This window comes from Pseudorca crassidens, chromosome 10 (genome assembly GCF_039906515.1).
Source record: "Pseudorca crassidens isolate mPseCra1 chromosome 10, mPseCra1.hap1, whole genome shotgun sequence".
NCBI lineage: Eukaryota > Metazoa > Chordata > Mammalia > Artiodactyla > Delphinidae > Pseudorca > Pseudorca crassidens.
Genome location: NC_090305.1, coordinates 75,394,277 through 75,411,211, shown reverse-complemented (window position 1 = coordinate 75,411,211; position 16,935 = coordinate 75,394,277). Strand labels below are relative to the sequence as shown.

The window sequence follows — 16,935 nt, the reverse complement described above, 5'->3', positions numbered from 1 at the left end:
CATGCCAGCGGCTGCTGCCAGGACACGTCCCTCACAGGAAGCCCTCGACATCCCGCCTCTTCCTGTGAGGTGGAATGAGGGGGTTGGGGTTAGAGCTCACCCCATGGAGAGAGTTGAGGAGGTCCACTCAGAGCCTGGTCCATTCACTTACTGGAGGGTACGCCTTCGCCCTTGAGCTGATGCTCTCTCCTCTTATCCGGGGGCTGGCTTCACTTTCACATTTCTAAGCTTCAGTTCCTGAGAAGTGGGCCCCTACAACCCCTACACCTCACAAGGCTGTTGTGAACGTTAAAGTAGATCAAGCACCTAAAATGCACACCTGGCACGTGAAAACAATTGATGAATTTTTTATTTTTATGACAGTTTATACTTTCATAAAAGCCCATAACTAGTGTGCAGGGCATTTTTTATTCCTGATTTTATGGGGTTCTGAGGACTGTAGGAGTTATCTGTTGAATGAACGAATGAATGAATACAGAAAATACTTTTAGTATTTAGATTGCCATGTTTATTTCAGCACGGAAGACCCAGGCCACAGCTGGCTGCTATCTTTTCAAGCTCAGCGTCTGCCCACAAGCTGGCGTTTCCTGAGAACCTGCTGGGCGCGCGAGGATTCGTCCTCAATCTCACCCCCACAGTCGAGGAAAGTGAGGCTTGGGCAGGACCCGACACGCCCAAGGTCAGCCTGGTAGGCGGGGCTGGGGCTCCTAGCGCAGGCTCCGGCTTGCCCGCCAGGGCAGCCCCTGCGGGGTCGCCACGGTCCTCTCCCGCTCGGATACCGGTCCCGCGAGCCACCCCGGGGGAAGCGGGAGCGGGAGGTTGGGCTGTGCACCCTTTCCCCGACCCGGTAAATTCTCTCCGAACTAGGCGTTGGGGGCTGTCCCGGGGGCCAGATCTCCCCTCCCTTCCTAGCCTTCCGCGGGACGCCGGCAGGACACGGGGAAGGGAGTGCTGAGCAGCGGCCTAGCCTGACTGCGTCCGGGTACCCCGCCACCGGGCTGGGGCGCCCGCTGGGGTCCCCGGCCCGCCTCCCGCCCACGTGGCCGGTTCGGCCTCTCCGCCCCCGGCCTCGCCCCGCCCCGCCCCGGGGAACCGCCCCCGTAGCCTCCGCTGCCACCATCGTAGCTGTGGTTCGCTCCTGCAGACTCGACGGTCGAGCCCGTGCTGGGCGCCGAGGTGAGTGTGGGCGGCTGGCCTGGAGCCCCGCTGCTCTGCTAGACCTTCGGAGCGGGACACTTTCCCCGGCTGGCTCCTCTCTACCTTCACCCACCGTGCCGGAGCGGGACCCCACCCCCACCTCCAAGTCGTCCCCGCTCATCCCTGTGCCCGCAGCGGGCGATGTGAGCTCTCTGGCTCCGGGCACCCTGAGCGCGGCTTAGGTAGGCGGTGCCACCACCAGCCTGGAGCGGCTGCCGCTCACGCCGGAGACCCTGACTTAGGTCCTCTGGTAACTCTTGGGCGAAAGTTCCCGAGGTGCCACCTGTCTTGGGGTGCAGCCGCTTTTCCTCGGGGTGGCTTCCTTTCGGGCGCTGCTGGTTGGGGCTCGGAGGGCTGCGGTCATTTCGCGGCTGGGAACCCGGCTTTGGGCGCGCGGGGCGGTGGCCGCGGTTTCTGGCCCACCCGAGCCGTAGTGCTCGCGGCTGCGTTTTTAAAACTGCGCGGCCAGAGGATCCCGAGATAGAGGCGGGGGAGGCGGACATCAAAGAGTTAAGGTGAACTTCGGTCCCTCGTAGTCAGAGACAGGTGAGTTGTTTTCTGAACGTGGTAGCTCCTACCTGGTCAGGTTCCCTGGGGCTTTGCCACGGGGAAGAGCCGCGCTTGCACTATCAGCGGCCTCATCATGGGCTTGAACGTTTCTGAAACAGAGCGGCTTGTTCCTAGAGGGCTCTTGCTCCATTTAATGCCTGAAGCAGACTTGCTTCCAGCGCTGGGGGAGGGTGCGAGAACTGCCAAACAGTAGTTGTTAGCTGTCGTGGATGAACGAGCAGAAACACTACCCAGGTGTTACCACTTTCTATCCTGGGGTGTGGAAGAGGAGTTTTGCTATGTCTGCGTCTTAGCTGTGTAGTCTTGGGCAAGTTACTTCACCTGTTCGTATCTCAATTTCCCCACCTGTAAAGTGGAGATGATAATAGTACAAACCTTAAAGGGTTGTGTAAGATTAAGGTTTTAATGTAGTGCCCGGTACAAGGTAAATTCTACCTTGGTTAGCTGTTCTTCTTGTTATTATTTTGGTTGACGTCTAATGGAGCATCCCAGTGAGGATGGGGCTCCGCAGTGAGGTAGGTGGGCAGGCTTTTGGCACTTCCCCTTCCCCTGCTAATGACCTGAATTATTTACACAGTAGCCTCTGTGTCCCCTTCAGCCTAGAAATACTTGGACTTTGTAGTAACACTTCTTATGGTTAACCAGCCTTGTGCAAAATGTATCTCAGAATGTGAGATTAGAGATGACCTTTGTCAAGGACACTCCTGGAAAATGGGGTCTTGGACCTTCTCTGGAGGCTCTGGGGTGTGTTATTGGATGTTTCCCTCGCTGGGGTGGAGTGGATAAGGTTTCACCAGAATTCCTTCAGGCCTTGGTCCCCCTGATAGGCTGACATCCTCTAATCTCTGAGAATGTGGGAGTTTATTTAGGGGTACGAGGGCCTGATCTTGTCTCCTCCCTTCCATTTAGTCACCTCTAACAGATTGTCCCTTCCATCAGTGGAGTGTCTCTGGGCCACACCAGTTTATTTTTTTCTTCTGGCAGTGGTAACCACAGACAGGCATTCTGAACCTGCGGCTCTTCTGAAATACACGCGAGATGCTTGGAGCACAGGTGTACATTTTTCCAGAGGGTTCTCTTTTCATCATATTCTGCAAAAGGTCCGCAGCCCACAAATGTGGGCCCTGAACCGCTGGTGGGAAGATGCAAGTTCTTGCTCCCTATACAGGGCAGGCCCAAGTTTATATGGAGTCGAGATGTCAACATTACCTCTGCCCCTGTAGGTGGAGGTGCACACATGTTCCTTTGTGCCCTTGCTCAGAGCACACCTTCCAGTGGAAAATTCAGGTCTGCCTTGACTTGAGAAAATCTGATAAAGAAGTCATTTGGGGAAAGAAGGCAGACGGTGGGGTTAGGAACTGTTGGCCTATGGTGGGACCTTTAGGATGGGATGCAGTTCATGAGAATTTGAACTCAGTGTGTCAGGAGACTTCTCAGGGCCTTTGCACGTGCTCTTCCTTCTGCTGTGCACACTGTTCCACCACTTCTTCTCATGTCTGGCACTTTCTTGCCCTATAGCTCAGATGTGTCCTCTGTAGAGAAGGTTCCCCTGACCACTCAGTCCAAAGCAGCCCCGCAGTTTCTGTCACATTCCCCCATTGTATTTTACTCATGGTGCTTACCTGAAATGGTCTTACTCATGTATCTGTTTATGGGTTTATTATCTTCACCCAGAAGAATGTAGAATCCAAGAGGGTAGGTGTGTTGCCCTGGTCACTGCTGAGCTCTGGCCCCTAGCAACAGTAGGTGCTCAATAGATGTCCCTGAGTGACGGAACGAATGAGTATCTGCTGAGAGAAGCAAGGCGAGTCTGGAGAGGTTTAAGAGTAGTGAAATGCAAAGGAACTGGCCATTAGTCAGCAACGCCAGGCTACAGTGACCTTTGAGGTCACATAGTTTAACCTGCAGTTTAAACCACCTCCACCACACCTCTTCCTAGTTATTGCTTAACCTGGGCTTGAATCTTCCAGTGAGAGGGAACTCGTTGCTTCCAGAGAGAGCCCATTCTTGTGGAGGAAAGATGTGGTGTGCAGAGAACCAGATATAGTCCCCGTACCCCCTCTTATGAGGATGAGATGTGGCCTCCAGGCTTCTGCATGCTACTGCTCCAGTTTTTCTGGTCTGTGTTGCATCCTGATCCTTTCATCCATCACCATCCATCCCAGAAAGCTGCCTTTACTTCTCTGCCATCACCAAGGTTCCTGAGCCCCTGACCAAAACTCAGTGTGCTACTGAGTCGTATATCATCTGAGGGGGCCTGAGGCAAAGAGGCACCAAGGAAAACTGCAGTAGTTTAGAAACTTTCGAGGCCAAGATCGGTATTGTTCAGGCTCCTGTAACTCATTGGGCAGCAGGGGTGGGTGACAATGGGGTGTGGAGCTCTGTTTCTTTCACACTTTTGTTCTTTCCCTGGATTTTTTCAATTCATTCCTTAATCGGTTTATTAATTGTGGCCCTAAATATATATATATATTTTTTCCTAGATATATTTTTTAAAAATTAATCCTGGGTGGACTTTCCCAGCAGTCCAAACTAGGATCCCACATGCCACAAGGTGCGGCCAAAAAAAAAAAAATTATTCATCCTTGGACCCATTATCTTCATGGTTTGTATAAATATTGCCTGATTCATATCACCTCACATATACAAGTTGAAACTTGAGTGAAAACGAAATGTTTTCATATATGATTCTAACTTACTGAGTCAGTTTCTGCGTGGGAGGTCACCATTGTGGGGAGTGGAGCCGGGTCCACTGTGGAGAGGTTTGGTGGCAAGTTTTGCTTTTTTCATGTGCCTTAGCCACTTAGCTCAGCTCAAGAACCACTTCTGGAGGGAGGGCTCTGGCCTGGCCACACAGCAGTCAAGGAAACCAGCAGCGTTCCTCCCTTGAGGAGTTCACATCCCAGTGATGGAGATGGACAGCAGACAACTAGACCTATAATATAATGTCAGGGAGTGTGATCAGTGTGATGAAGGAGATGAAGCTGGGAAGGGGATCCAGAGTGGCTGGGATGGAGGCAGGGTTGGTTTAGGTTAGGGAAGGTCTCTCTGAGGAAGCAGCATTTGAGCAGAAACCCAGTTGAAAGAGGGAGCAGCCATGTGGGTGTCTTGGGGAAGACCATTCTATGCATATAAAGCCCAAGGTTGTGGTCAAGCCCCTGGTGTGGCCAGTCAGCTCTTGAGCCCTGGACATGGTCTGTCTCCCTGGCGAAGGGAGAGGGGAAGTGAGCCGTGTGGGCAGAAGCTCCCCCACCTTCTCCCCAAATCCTAGCAGGTGACTGGAGTAAGAGCTCAGCATTGTGTGCTCTCCTGGTTGACCAGGATGCTCGTGCCTTCCTTTCTAGAGGGCGGGACCTGGAGTGATGATGTTCCTGAAATTGCTGCCTTGACAACTGAGCATGAGCCTAGGGGGCTTGATGCAAGATTCTCATTGGTTATAGCAGTGTGTGTGTGTGTGTGTGTGTGTGTGTGTGTGTGTGTGTGTGTTGGAATATACTGTGGAAAAGGAACTGACATAGCAGAGCCTTCAGTAAATGACAGTTGATCTGAATGGCTGTGCCTTGGGCTGCTGAGCTCAGCACCAATATCTTCATATTATCTCTGCAACTGTCCTGTGTCACGGACCCTCTTAGTGAACCCATTTTTCGGAACCCATTTTTCACACCCAATTGTGGTGTGGAGTGATGAATAAATTGCCAACTGTTTGTTTTCTTGGGCCTCTTGTCAGGTGTATTGGGAGAGATGAAGGTGAGGAGGATCTTCTCTGAAGATTTATTCAGTGATTTAAAGATGGGTGTTTTATTTATTTTTAATTAATTAATTAATTTATTTTTGGCTACGTTGGGTCTTCGTTGCTGCACGCGGGCCTTCTCTAGTTGCGGTGAGCGGGGGATACTCTTCATTGCGGTGTGCAGGCTTCTCATTGTGGTGGCTTCTCTTGTTGCGGAGCATGGGCTCTAGGCTCGTGGGCTTCAGTAGTTGTGGCTCACAGGCTCAGTAGTTGTGGCTCGTGGGCTCTAGAGCGCAGGCTCAGTAGTTGCGGCGCACGGGCTTAGTTGCTCTGCGGCATGTGGGATCTTCCCGGACCAGGGATCGAACCTGTGTCTCCTGCATTGGCAGGCAGATTCTTAAGTACTGTGCCACCAGGGAAGTCCCAAGATGGTGTTTTATATATCTTAGATAGGCCTCTCTTTTGTGCACATCCCTGTGGAATGTCAGCTCTGGGAGGCAAAGGCTGCTCCTGGCCAAATGCTCAGTCCCTGGCTCAGTGAGGGTTTGTTGCGATGTTAGGTGGATGCCCCAGGGTTTCTGGTGGCCGTGGAACAACAAGGCTGGAGGAGGTCATTGCCTTCATTTCCCAGGTGTCTCCTGACTTTTCCAAGGTGGACCAAAAGTCAGGGCAGAACTAGACATGGGGCCCAAGTGAAAACCAGAATGCTCCAGAAAGACAGGCTGGGGCCCGTGGCCAGAGTTGGAGGATAAAGGAGGCAGCTTGGTGTCTTGCCTGGCTCAGCCAGCTAAAGACCAAGCTAGTTATTTAACAGTTCAACTTGGTTCCTTGTCCCAACACCTCACCTCCATTTCCAGCCAGCATATGGTAAATTTATGGATCTGGATTTGCTGTTCCTACCAATAGAACCCCAAGCCCTGAATTCATCTCCAGTTCTGAGCTCAGTAATATTTCCTGGAAGCTGGAGCAGCACACTGACCGGCTTTGAGGCAAATAGAAATTGTAGAGATGGCATTTGGGGTCCTGTGTTCCAGTCTCCACTCTAGCATTTTCAGTGGAGTGACCTTGGACAAGGTGCCTAACCTCTCCAGGCCTGTTTGCTCATCTGTAAAGGGGAGTGGTGCTTGCCTGTACCTCACAGGTCTGCTCTGAGGATGAAATGAGAAGATATTTGCAAAGTGCTTACCCCCGTCCCAGCCTGCATGCGGGAGGGGCTGTCCAGGGTTGTCATCTGGTGACTAAGGATTGACCCAGGTCACTCCATCACTGCTTCGTGCTCCTAATAGGAGAGGTGTGCTCAGACACATTGGAAGTTCTTCATTCAGATTTGGGGATTTCACTGGCGTGGGCGTTATTCTTTTTGGAGATGATCTTATTAGGAGCCAAATCTGGATAATGGAGTTGGGGGTCAGTTTATGGTGAGACAGAGGCCAGGTTGAACCACTGCCGAGACCTCTTGCCCAACCACAGCCCCCCATCCTCTCCCAGCAGTCTCCCCAGCCTACAGTGGCCATCCCATGTCCCCATAGCCCTCCGTCCCTGAGGGGCATATGACACCTTGGAACTTGGCTGCTTCAACTCACCGTTCCTACTCATCTTTACCACACCACATCCCAAGTCACCCTCTGCCTCCTGTAACAGAGCTGAACTGACATCCCCCAAATACCCCCGAAGCTTTTCCACTTTCATATCTTTGCTCCTGCTGTTCCCACTACTTGGAATGCTCTTTCGCTTTTGTCCACTTTCACAGATTCCCGCACTGCCCACTCCAGTGGCCTCTTCCGTCTTTCCTTCCCTTTTGGCTAGAAAAAGAAATGCCCTTTTGCATAGGAAACTCTGATTATTTCTTAATACACGGAAATGCAAACAAATCAGAAGTTGTAGAGTAAAAAATGAAATTCCACCTCCCTCATCCCAGGCTTGCATCCAGAAAGAACATTTATGATCAGCTGGCTGTGTATTTCTCTTACATTCTTACGTACAGATGTGTGTACCTGTGTATATCTTTAAAAACCAACATAATTGCTCATTTTTTATCTATTCTTCTCCAGCCTTTTTTTTTCCTTCATTTAGCCATATGTACAAGAGCACTTTCTCTGTCCATGTGCTGTCTTCTTTTTACCTGCCCTGGCTCTCCCCTTCCCCAGGGAAGAGTGTACAAATTTGTATGGAAATAGGTTTTCATTTCTCTTGGGTACATACCCAGCAGTGGAATTGCAGGTCGGATGGTAACTCAATGTTTAACATTTTGAGGAATTTTTTCCATAGTGGCTGTACCATTCTGCAATCCCACCAGTGGTATATGAGGGTTCCAATTACTCCACATCTTCAGCAGCACTTGTCACTGTCCATCTTTTTGCTTATTGCCATTCTAGTGTGTGTGAAATGGTATCTCATTGTGGTTTTGGTTTTCATTTCCCTAATGGTTAGTTAAATATCTTTTTTTAACTTTATTTTTTAGAGCAGTTTGGGTTTATAATAAAACTGAGAGGAAGGTACAGAGATTTCTCCTATACTCCCTGCTCACACACATGCATAGCCTCCACCATTATCAACAGCACTCACCAAAATGGTACATCTGTCACCAAGGATGAACCGGCATTGGCACATCATAATCATCTAAATTCTATAGTTTACCTAATGGCTCACTCTTGGTATTCTACTCTCAGTGGGTTTGGATAAATGTACAATGACATATATCCTTCATTATAATATCATACAGAGTATTTCACTACCCTAAAAATCCTCTGTGCTCTACCTGTGCATACCTTCCTCCACCCTCCACCATAACCACTGATCTTTTTATTGTCTCCACAGTTTTGCCTTTTCCAGAATGTCATGTAGTTAGAATCATACAGTGTGTAGCCTTCTCATTTTGGTTTCTTTCGCTTAGTAATATGCAGTTAAGGTTCCCCATGTCTTTTCATGGCTTGATAACACATTTTTTAGCACTGAATGATATTCCATTGTCTGGGTATATCACAGTTTATTTTTCCATTCACCTACTGAAGGACATCTTGGTTGCTTCCAAGTTTTGAAAATTATGAATAAAGCTGCTATAAACATCTATGTGCAGGGTTTTTTTTGAGATATACATTTTAAAGTAATAACTAGAATTATGACTTATTATACCAGAACATATAAGATTTTTAGGAATTTCATGTAACGTCTGAAACATTTATATTAACATATTTCCATACAAATAACCCAAAGCAAGTTTAGTATTAGTTTAGTTTTGTTTTTTATACAGCAGGTTCTTATTAGTCATCAATTTTATACACATCAGTGTATACATGTCAATCCCAATCTCCCAATTCATCCCACCACCATCCCCACCCCCCCTTGGTGTCCATACGTTTGTTCTGTACATCCGTGTCTCAGCTTCTGCCCTGCAGAAGTTTTGTGTGGACATAAGTTTTCAGCTCTTTTGGGTAAATACCAGGGAGTGTGATTGTTGGATCATATGGTAAGAGAGTGCTTAGTTTTTTAAGAAACCACCAAACTGTCTTCCAAAGTGGCTGTACCATCTTCCATTCCTACCAGCAGTGTATGAGAGTGCCTGTTGCTCCACATGCTTGTCAGCATTTGGTGTTGTCAGTGTTTTGTATTTTGGCCATTGTCATAGGTGTTTAGTGGTATCCTCGTTGTTTTAATTTGTGTTTCCCTGTTGTCATATGATGATATGGAGCATCTTTTCATATGCTTACTTGCCATGTGTATATCTTCTTCGGTGAGGTGTCTGTTAAGGTCTCTGGGCCGTTTTTGATTCAGGTTGTTTGTTTCTTGTTGAGTTTTAGGAGTTCTTTGTATATCTTGTGTAATAGTCCTTTATCACATGTGTCTTTCACAAATGCTTTCTCCCATTCTGTGACTTATCTTCTAATTCTCTTGGTATTATCTATTGCAAAGCAGAAATTTTAAATTTTGTGAAGTCCAGGTTATCAATTATTTCTTTCATGGATTGTGTTTTTGGTGTTGGATCTAAAAAGGCATCACCATTACAAGGTATTCTAGATTTTCTGCTGTGTTATCTTCTGGGTGTTTTAGACTTTTGCATTTTACATTTAGGTCTGTGATTCATTTTGAGTTAATTTTTGTGAAGGGTGTAAGGTCTATGTTTAGATTTTTTTTTTCTTTTTTTGTATGTGGATGTGCTGTTGTTTCAACACCATTTGTTGAAAGATGGTCTTTATTCCATTGCATTGCCTTTGCTCCTTTGTAGAGATCAGTTGCCTCTATTTATGAGGGTCTATATTTCTGGGCTCTCTATTCTGTTCCATTGATTTATTTGTTTATTCTTTTGCCAGTACTGCACTGTTTTGATCACTGTAGCTTTATAGTAAATCTTGATGTCAGGTAGCCTCAGTCCTCCAACTTTGTTCTCCTTCAATATTGTGTTGATTGAATATCTTTTAATATGCTTATCAGCCATTTGTATATCTTCTTTGGAGAAATGTCTATTCAGATCTTTTGCCTATTTAAAAAATTGGGTTGTGTTTTTACTATTGAGTTGTAAGGGTTCTTTATATATTCTAGATTCAGTCCCATATCAGATACATGAATTTTCAACATTTTCTCCCATTCTGTGGGTTGTCTTTTCACTTTCTGGATGGTGTCCTTTGAAGCCCAAGGTTTTAATTTTGATGAAGCCAATTTATCTATTTTTCTTGTATTGCTTGTGCTTTTGGTGTCATATCTAAGAAACCTTTGCCTAATCCAAGATCATAAAGATGTATGCCTAAGTTTTCTTCTAAGAATTTTATAGTTTTAGCTCTTACATTTAGGTCTTTGATACATTATTTTTAGGTGTGGTGTGAGGTAGACGGGTACAGCTTCATTCTTTTGCATGTGGATAGCCTGTTGACCCTGCACAGTTTGTTGAAAAGACTATTCTTCCCGTTGAATTGTCTTGACATCCTTGTCAAAAATCAGTAGGCCATAAATGTGTTTATTTCTGCATTCTCATTTCTATTCCATTGATCTGTATGTCTGTCCTTGTGCTAGTACCATTGTTGGTACTATCTTGATTACTATACCCTTGTAGTAAGTTTTGAAATCGAGAAATACGAATCTTTCCACTTTGTCCTTTTCCATGATTGTTTTGGCTATTTTGGGTCCCCATATGAATTTTAGGATCAACTTGTCAGTTTCTGCAAAAAAGGCAGCAAAGAATTTGACAGGGGTTGTATTGAGTCTGCAGGTCAGTGGGAGGTTTTGCCATCTCAATGATATTAAGTCCAGTCCTGAAATACTTTTACTGGGTGCATCACTCACTCAGCTCCCCCAGTCATCGTTTGCTGAAGAGACACTCAGAGGCCCATCCTTCAAGCTGTACAGACAAAAATCCAGGAACATCAGCATCTCTTTTCCTTGTTGAAGATAGTGACACAATATAGTGTAGTGTTTAATCTAAGGCTGAAGACCTTGGATACAATATTTAATGCCTGAATTTGTGGAATGGAAGTGCATCTGGCACTGACTGAGCATATGGCAGACCTGGCTTCCCTTTACTCTGAGGGCATGATGGAGATTCCTGGAGATCCTCCCATATTCCCCTGCCTCCATGCCTTGAGAAGTGTGGTGAGAACTAGGGACCCCCACAGCCCTGGAGGTACCAGGGTGTGGTGGAGGGCATTGGAGTTAGGCTGCATTTTAATTTGTTTTATCTATTGGGCAAAGAGGTAGGATTTCATTTAAGGGGAGAGTTTTGATGCTAAAGCAATTTTTGTCCCCCCCCATCACAGTTTGAAGAATGGAATAAAAATAAGAAAGGAATACTATCACACGTTAAAAGATTAGTTTACACCCCTACATGCACTTATGTGTTCCAGATGTAATGCTTTGGGACAAGTCCAAGATTGTATTCTCATGGAAGAAGAAATAAAAAGCAAAGCACCTACATGTGCATCAATAGGAATCTGGTTTTCTGAATTTAAGGAACACCCTGGGAACTCCATTGGAAACTGCACATCCACTCACACCTCAGCTTACTCTCAGCTGGGATGAGGAGGTCCATTTTAAACAAAACAGTGCTAATGCATGTGTGTGTGTATGTGTGTGTGTTGCAGGGGATGGAATTACCCCTGTTGTTTCAAAAAAATTTGGGCTGAGTTTTTAGTTCATTTCTGGAGGGGGAAAAACTTATAGGCAATAGAATTATTTTGAGATCTTCAAAACCTAAACTCCTTTGGTTTAACAGATTCCCTTTACCTAAGCTGTTAGAATAGTTCATAGGGATTTCATTTCCATTCTTCAGTGAGGGGTGTGTGGGCATGCATGTGTACCTGGAAAGTTAGGGGGAAAACACAGTGATAAAACCCAACCCCAAAACAAGGAAGCGTGTTATAGAGCTGAGTGAGGTTCCAGTCTCAGAAAGTGCAGCTTAGCTGACCTTGTGTAACCTTTCTCTATGACACATCTCCCAGGGGGGTGGAAAAACTGTTTCTCTCCAGCTTGGCTTTAATTTTACAAAAGCCCTGTGCAGTCTTGCAGAGTCAAGTGGTTTTCTTAACAAATTGCTTATATTTCATGTGTTCTGGGCTGGGCAGGGGCTTGCTAATCCTTGGCCAGCATTGTGAGTCAGAAAATATTTAAATGACCGCCTGAGTCCTTCGAGGAGAGAGAGTTAACTTAGGGAGCTGGAGTGACTCTTAAACAGCACTGCAGGAAACAACGTGTAGAATTGATACCAATATTAGCAGCTCTCTTTTATTACTAGTAAAGAATGTTATATTGCCTTTTAGAGTGAGATAATAATGATGATGCTACCAAATTTTATTGAGTACTTATTATATGGTGGAGTCTGGCTTTTCACACTTGTTTTTGATGTGACCCATTATAAGAAATAAATCTAGACAGTAACCTGTTGTGTGTGTGTGGGTGTGCGTGCACGCATATCTAAAAGAAGATTGGTGAGACACTACTTATATATGTATGTCTAGTGTCCTATGTATGTCTAGTGTCCTCTGATAATTCTTTTCAGCATTAATGAATTTATGCTTTTTAAAAAAATGATGGTTGTGAGACCCACTAAATTTATTTCAGTAATGGGTCAAAAACCTACTATTTGAAAAACACTGTGCTAGACAATTTACTATGTGTTTTATTTATTTATTTTTTATAAATTTATTTTATTTTTGGCTGCATTGGGTCTTTGTTGTTGCGCTCTGGCTTCCTCTAGTTGCGGTGAGCAGGGGCTACTCTTCATTGCAGTGTGTGGGCTTCTCATTGCGGTGGCTTCTCTTGTTGCAGAGCACGGGCTCTAGGGTCTCGGGCTCAGTAGGTGTGGCGCACGGGCTTAGTTGCTCCGCGGCATGTGGGATCTTCCCTGACCAGGGCTCGAACCCGTGTCCCCTGCATTGGCAGGCGGATTCTTAACCACTGCACCACCAGGGAAGCCCCTACTATGTGGTTTTTTTTTTTTGCGGTTCGCTGGCCTCTCACTGTTGGGGCCTCTCCTGTTGCGGAGCACAGGCTCCGGACGCGCAGGCTCAGCGGCCATGGCTCACGGGCCCAGCCGCTCCGCGGCATGTGGGATCTTCCCAGACTGGGGCACGAACCCGTGTCCCCTGCATCGGCAGGCGGACTCTCAACCACTGCGCCACCAGGGAAGCCCCCTACTATGTGTTTTATGTGTACTATCTCATTTAATTCTCACAGCAAACTCATGGAGGTGATATTATTATCCCCGTTTTATGTATGGGGAAACTGAGGCACAGAGAGGTAGCTTGCCCAGGGTCACGCTGTGAATGAGTAGTGGAGCTGGGCTTGAACCCAGAAACTGGGTACTGTTAGAAGTTCAAAGGAATAGGGTATAACTTAATATCCTAATGAGTTAAACGTAGTACATATAAAACACACACACACACACACACACACACACACATATATCTCACACATACAGCGGGAGCGCGGACAAGAGTGAGAACAAGAGAAGGAGAGAGAGAGATATTTATTTTGAATAATTGGTGATTCTTCTATGTGATTGTAGAGGCTTGGCAAGTTAAAAATCTGCAGAGTAGGCTGGCAAGCTGGAGACTCAGGGAAGAGTTGCAGTTTGACTCCCAGGGCCACCTACTGGCAGAATTCCTTCCTGCTAGTGGAGGTCAGTCTTTGTTCTGTTAAGGCCTTCGACTGATTGGATGAGGCCCACCCACATTATGAAGAGCAACTTGTTTTACTCAAAGTCTATGATTTAAATGTTAATTTCATCTAAAAAAAATTCCTGTACCTTCACAGAAACATCTTAAATAATGTTTGACCAAATATCTGGGCCTTAGAGTCTAGCTGAGTTGACGTTTAAAATTAAGTATCACAGGGGATAAGATACTGTTTGAAGTTGTTCAGAAGAAATGAATAAGGCAGTGGGAAGCAGGAGTGTGGTACTGTTACAAATGGGAGAACATTTCAGAAAGAACTCCCTCTCGCATGACTAATTGCAAAATAAGGCCATCCCTGGCTCCTGTGCAATTACAGAGCGACAGCATGGGTTGGCAGATGAGTTGGGGGTGGGGGCAGCTCAGATTTTCTTGCTTTGAGTCGAATGGATTTTTCTTACATTTCACTTTTAGATCAGAGGCCTGAGAATTCATGGCCCTAAGTAAACAGGGCCATTTATTTGCAGCTACTGGGTGCTTGTTCAGTAGATTTATCTGAATTGCTGTATATGCTAATGTGACATTTGTGTCTCAGCCTAAACTTGAGAGACTTTGCTCCCCTCTCCTGGGCCACAAGCTACCACACAGCTGTGGTGACCTCTGGGTCACTGGCCACAGGAACTGTTGGTATTTGGGGCTGTCTGGGTGGGAATTCAGGCTGTATGTGTGAACATGGTACCCAGACAACAGTAAATTTATTATAGTTTTAATTTTATCATTTTTTAATCGAGATATTATTCACATAGCATAAAATCAACCCTTTCCAAGTATACAGTGTAGTAGTAGCTTTTAGTATATTCACAAGGTTGTGCAGCCATTACAACTATCCAATTCCAGAATATTTTCATCACCCCAAAGTATAGCTTTTTATTTTGAAAGTAATTTAAACATTCAAGAACACTGTCCACTGGATCTGTCCCATCAACACACAAACATGCTGTTATTTTTCCCAACTTAAGAAAAAAACCCACCCCACTTCTTCCTCCAGTTACACCCCCATTTCTTTTCAGTTTAGAGCAGAACTTTTTGAAAGAATTGTCTGGACTTACTGATTCCAATTCTTTGCCTCCCATGCTCTCTCACTTAAAAAAAAATTGTGATAAACTACATATAACATAAAGCTTACCATCCTAACCATTTTGAAGCGTCCAATTCAGTAGTGTTAAGTATATTCACATTGTCTTGCAACAATCTCCTGAACTTCTTCATCTTGCAGAATTGAAACTCTATATCCATTAAATGACAATTCTCCATTTCTCCCTCTCCCCAGACCCTGGCAACCACCATTCTATTTTCCATCTCTGTGAATTCACTACTCTAGATGCCTCATATAAATAGAATCAATATTTGTATTGTATGTATTTGCAAGACAGTATTTGTCATTTTTGGTGACTGGCTTCATTTAGTATAGTGTCTTCAGTGTACATCCATGTTGTAGCATGTGTCAGAATTTCCTTCCTTTTTTAAGGCTGAATATTATTCCAGTGTATGTATAGATCCCATTTTGATTATGCATTCTTCTGTTGCAGGGGCACTTGGGTTGCTTCCACTTTGGGCTTTTATGAATAATGCTGCTTTTATCCCAATTTTCTTTTGAGCCCATTATTCCTTATGAATATCTCTTGCCCAGGTCTGCAGTGACTGCCATGTTCCTTATTCTGGTGGCCCATCTGCGGCCCCATCCTGCTTGGCTACCAGCAGTGTTTGACATAGTTGGTCATTTTCTCTTTCTTGAAGCTCTTTCTTTATCAGGCTTCCAGGACACTGGTCCTCTTTCCACATCTCAGTTAAGGGCAACTCCATCCTTCTGATTACTCAGACCCAAAGCCTGGGGTGTGGTTTTTGACTCATATCTCTCATCCCCACACTCATCAGAGAATCCCACTGTGTGTACTGTCAATACCTAGAATGTGGCCACTGCTTACCACCCTTGTTGCTACCACCCTTGCCCAAGCCCCTTTCCCCTCTCACCTGAATGACTGTGCTGATCTCTTTGCTGGTCTCCCAGCTTCTGCCCTTACCTCCTTCCAGCTTGTTCTCAATTCAAAGCTGGAGGGATCCTTCTAAAGTGGTGGGCAGATCACCACCCATTTTGCTCAAAACCCTCAAAAGTTTACAGCAAAAGCTAAAGTCCTTACAGTAGCCTACAAGACCCCCACGATCTGGCCAAATTTCCTCTCTTGACTCCTCTTTTGGTTTGCTCTTCCCCTGTCCACCCCACTCCAGCCACATCAGCCTCAATTCTCTCCTCTACTTGGACACCTCAGGGTCTTTGCACTCACTCTTCCCCCTGCCTGGAATATTTTTCTCCTGACTTTGGCATAACTTGGTCCCTTACTTCCTTCACCTTTACTCAGATATCACCTTCTCTGGCCATCGTATCTAAACTGTCACTACTACCCCCAGCACTCCCCTCTGCCTTTCTAGACTTAGTTTTTCTCTTTACTCCTATCACAATCCAGTATAGGGTATATTTTGCTGATTCATCTTATCCGTTTTCTGCCTCCCCCACTAGAATGTAAATTCTGTGAGGGCCGGGGTTTTTCTTCTATTCTATTCCCTGCCATATTTCCAGCACTTCACCTGGCACCAAGCAGACACTCGGTAAATTGGTTCCATTATTGGAAGCAATAAATGAAAGTTTGGAAAATAAAGATTAAAAGCCATTTATGATTCTTTCATTATGATACAATTCTTGCCGTATTTTTTCTTACATGTGAATTGTTACAATGTAAGTATATGTGTGTGTGTCCCATTTTTTCCCACCAGACATTCATTCCTCCATAAGATTTTTTTTTTAAGTTGCTACATAATCTTCATGATTACTTGCTAAACAGCAACATAATGTTTCACTGCGTGGATGTAGCAATTTTATTTAACCTTGTTGTTTTGTTTAGTACTATTGGACAGATTCCAATCTGTTGCTATTGGACATTACACCGCAGTGTCTGTTGGGCATTTGCCAGCCACAGTGTCTGTTGGTTCGCCAGCCACCTGGCTATGGTGATTGGTTCAGGGCTGCCTGTAGCCCCAGCCAGGACAGGCCATGGGCTTCCCTCAGGTCACCCTTGCTCAAAAGTGTCAGAGAAGATACTCAGAGGCATCAGAGCAGTAAGGAAGGGACCCCAGAGTATAGAGTGGTGACAGGATGAGGAGGGGGCTGGGCACATTATCTGTGGATCCAGTCACTGGACTGAGCTGTTCCAGTATCCTTCCAACAAATTCCCCTTTTCACTGATCTAGATGGAGTTGGATCTCTCACTGCAAGGAGTGAGTCTAGAC

The 16,935-nt window shown here is 45.7% G+C and overlaps 1 protein-coding gene across 3 annotated transcripts in view; it reads left to right on the top strand.

Annotated features, from left to right (window-relative positions):
• Positions 1 to 982: 982 nt before the first annotated feature.
• The window catches only part of ARHGEF3 (Rho guanine nucleotide exchange factor 3), a 311,757-nt gene continuing 295,804 nt past the window's right edge, over positions 983 to 16,935 (top strand). Inside the window, exon 1 of one of the 3 annotated variants that reach the window (XM_067754831.1) lies at positions 983 to 1,176. The gene's annotated coding sequence lies outside the window, so the exon portion shown is untranslated. The remainder of the gene's footprint in view (positions 1,177 to 16,935) is intronic. The other 2 variants (XM_067754832.1, XM_067754836.1) reach the window with 2 other exon arrangements.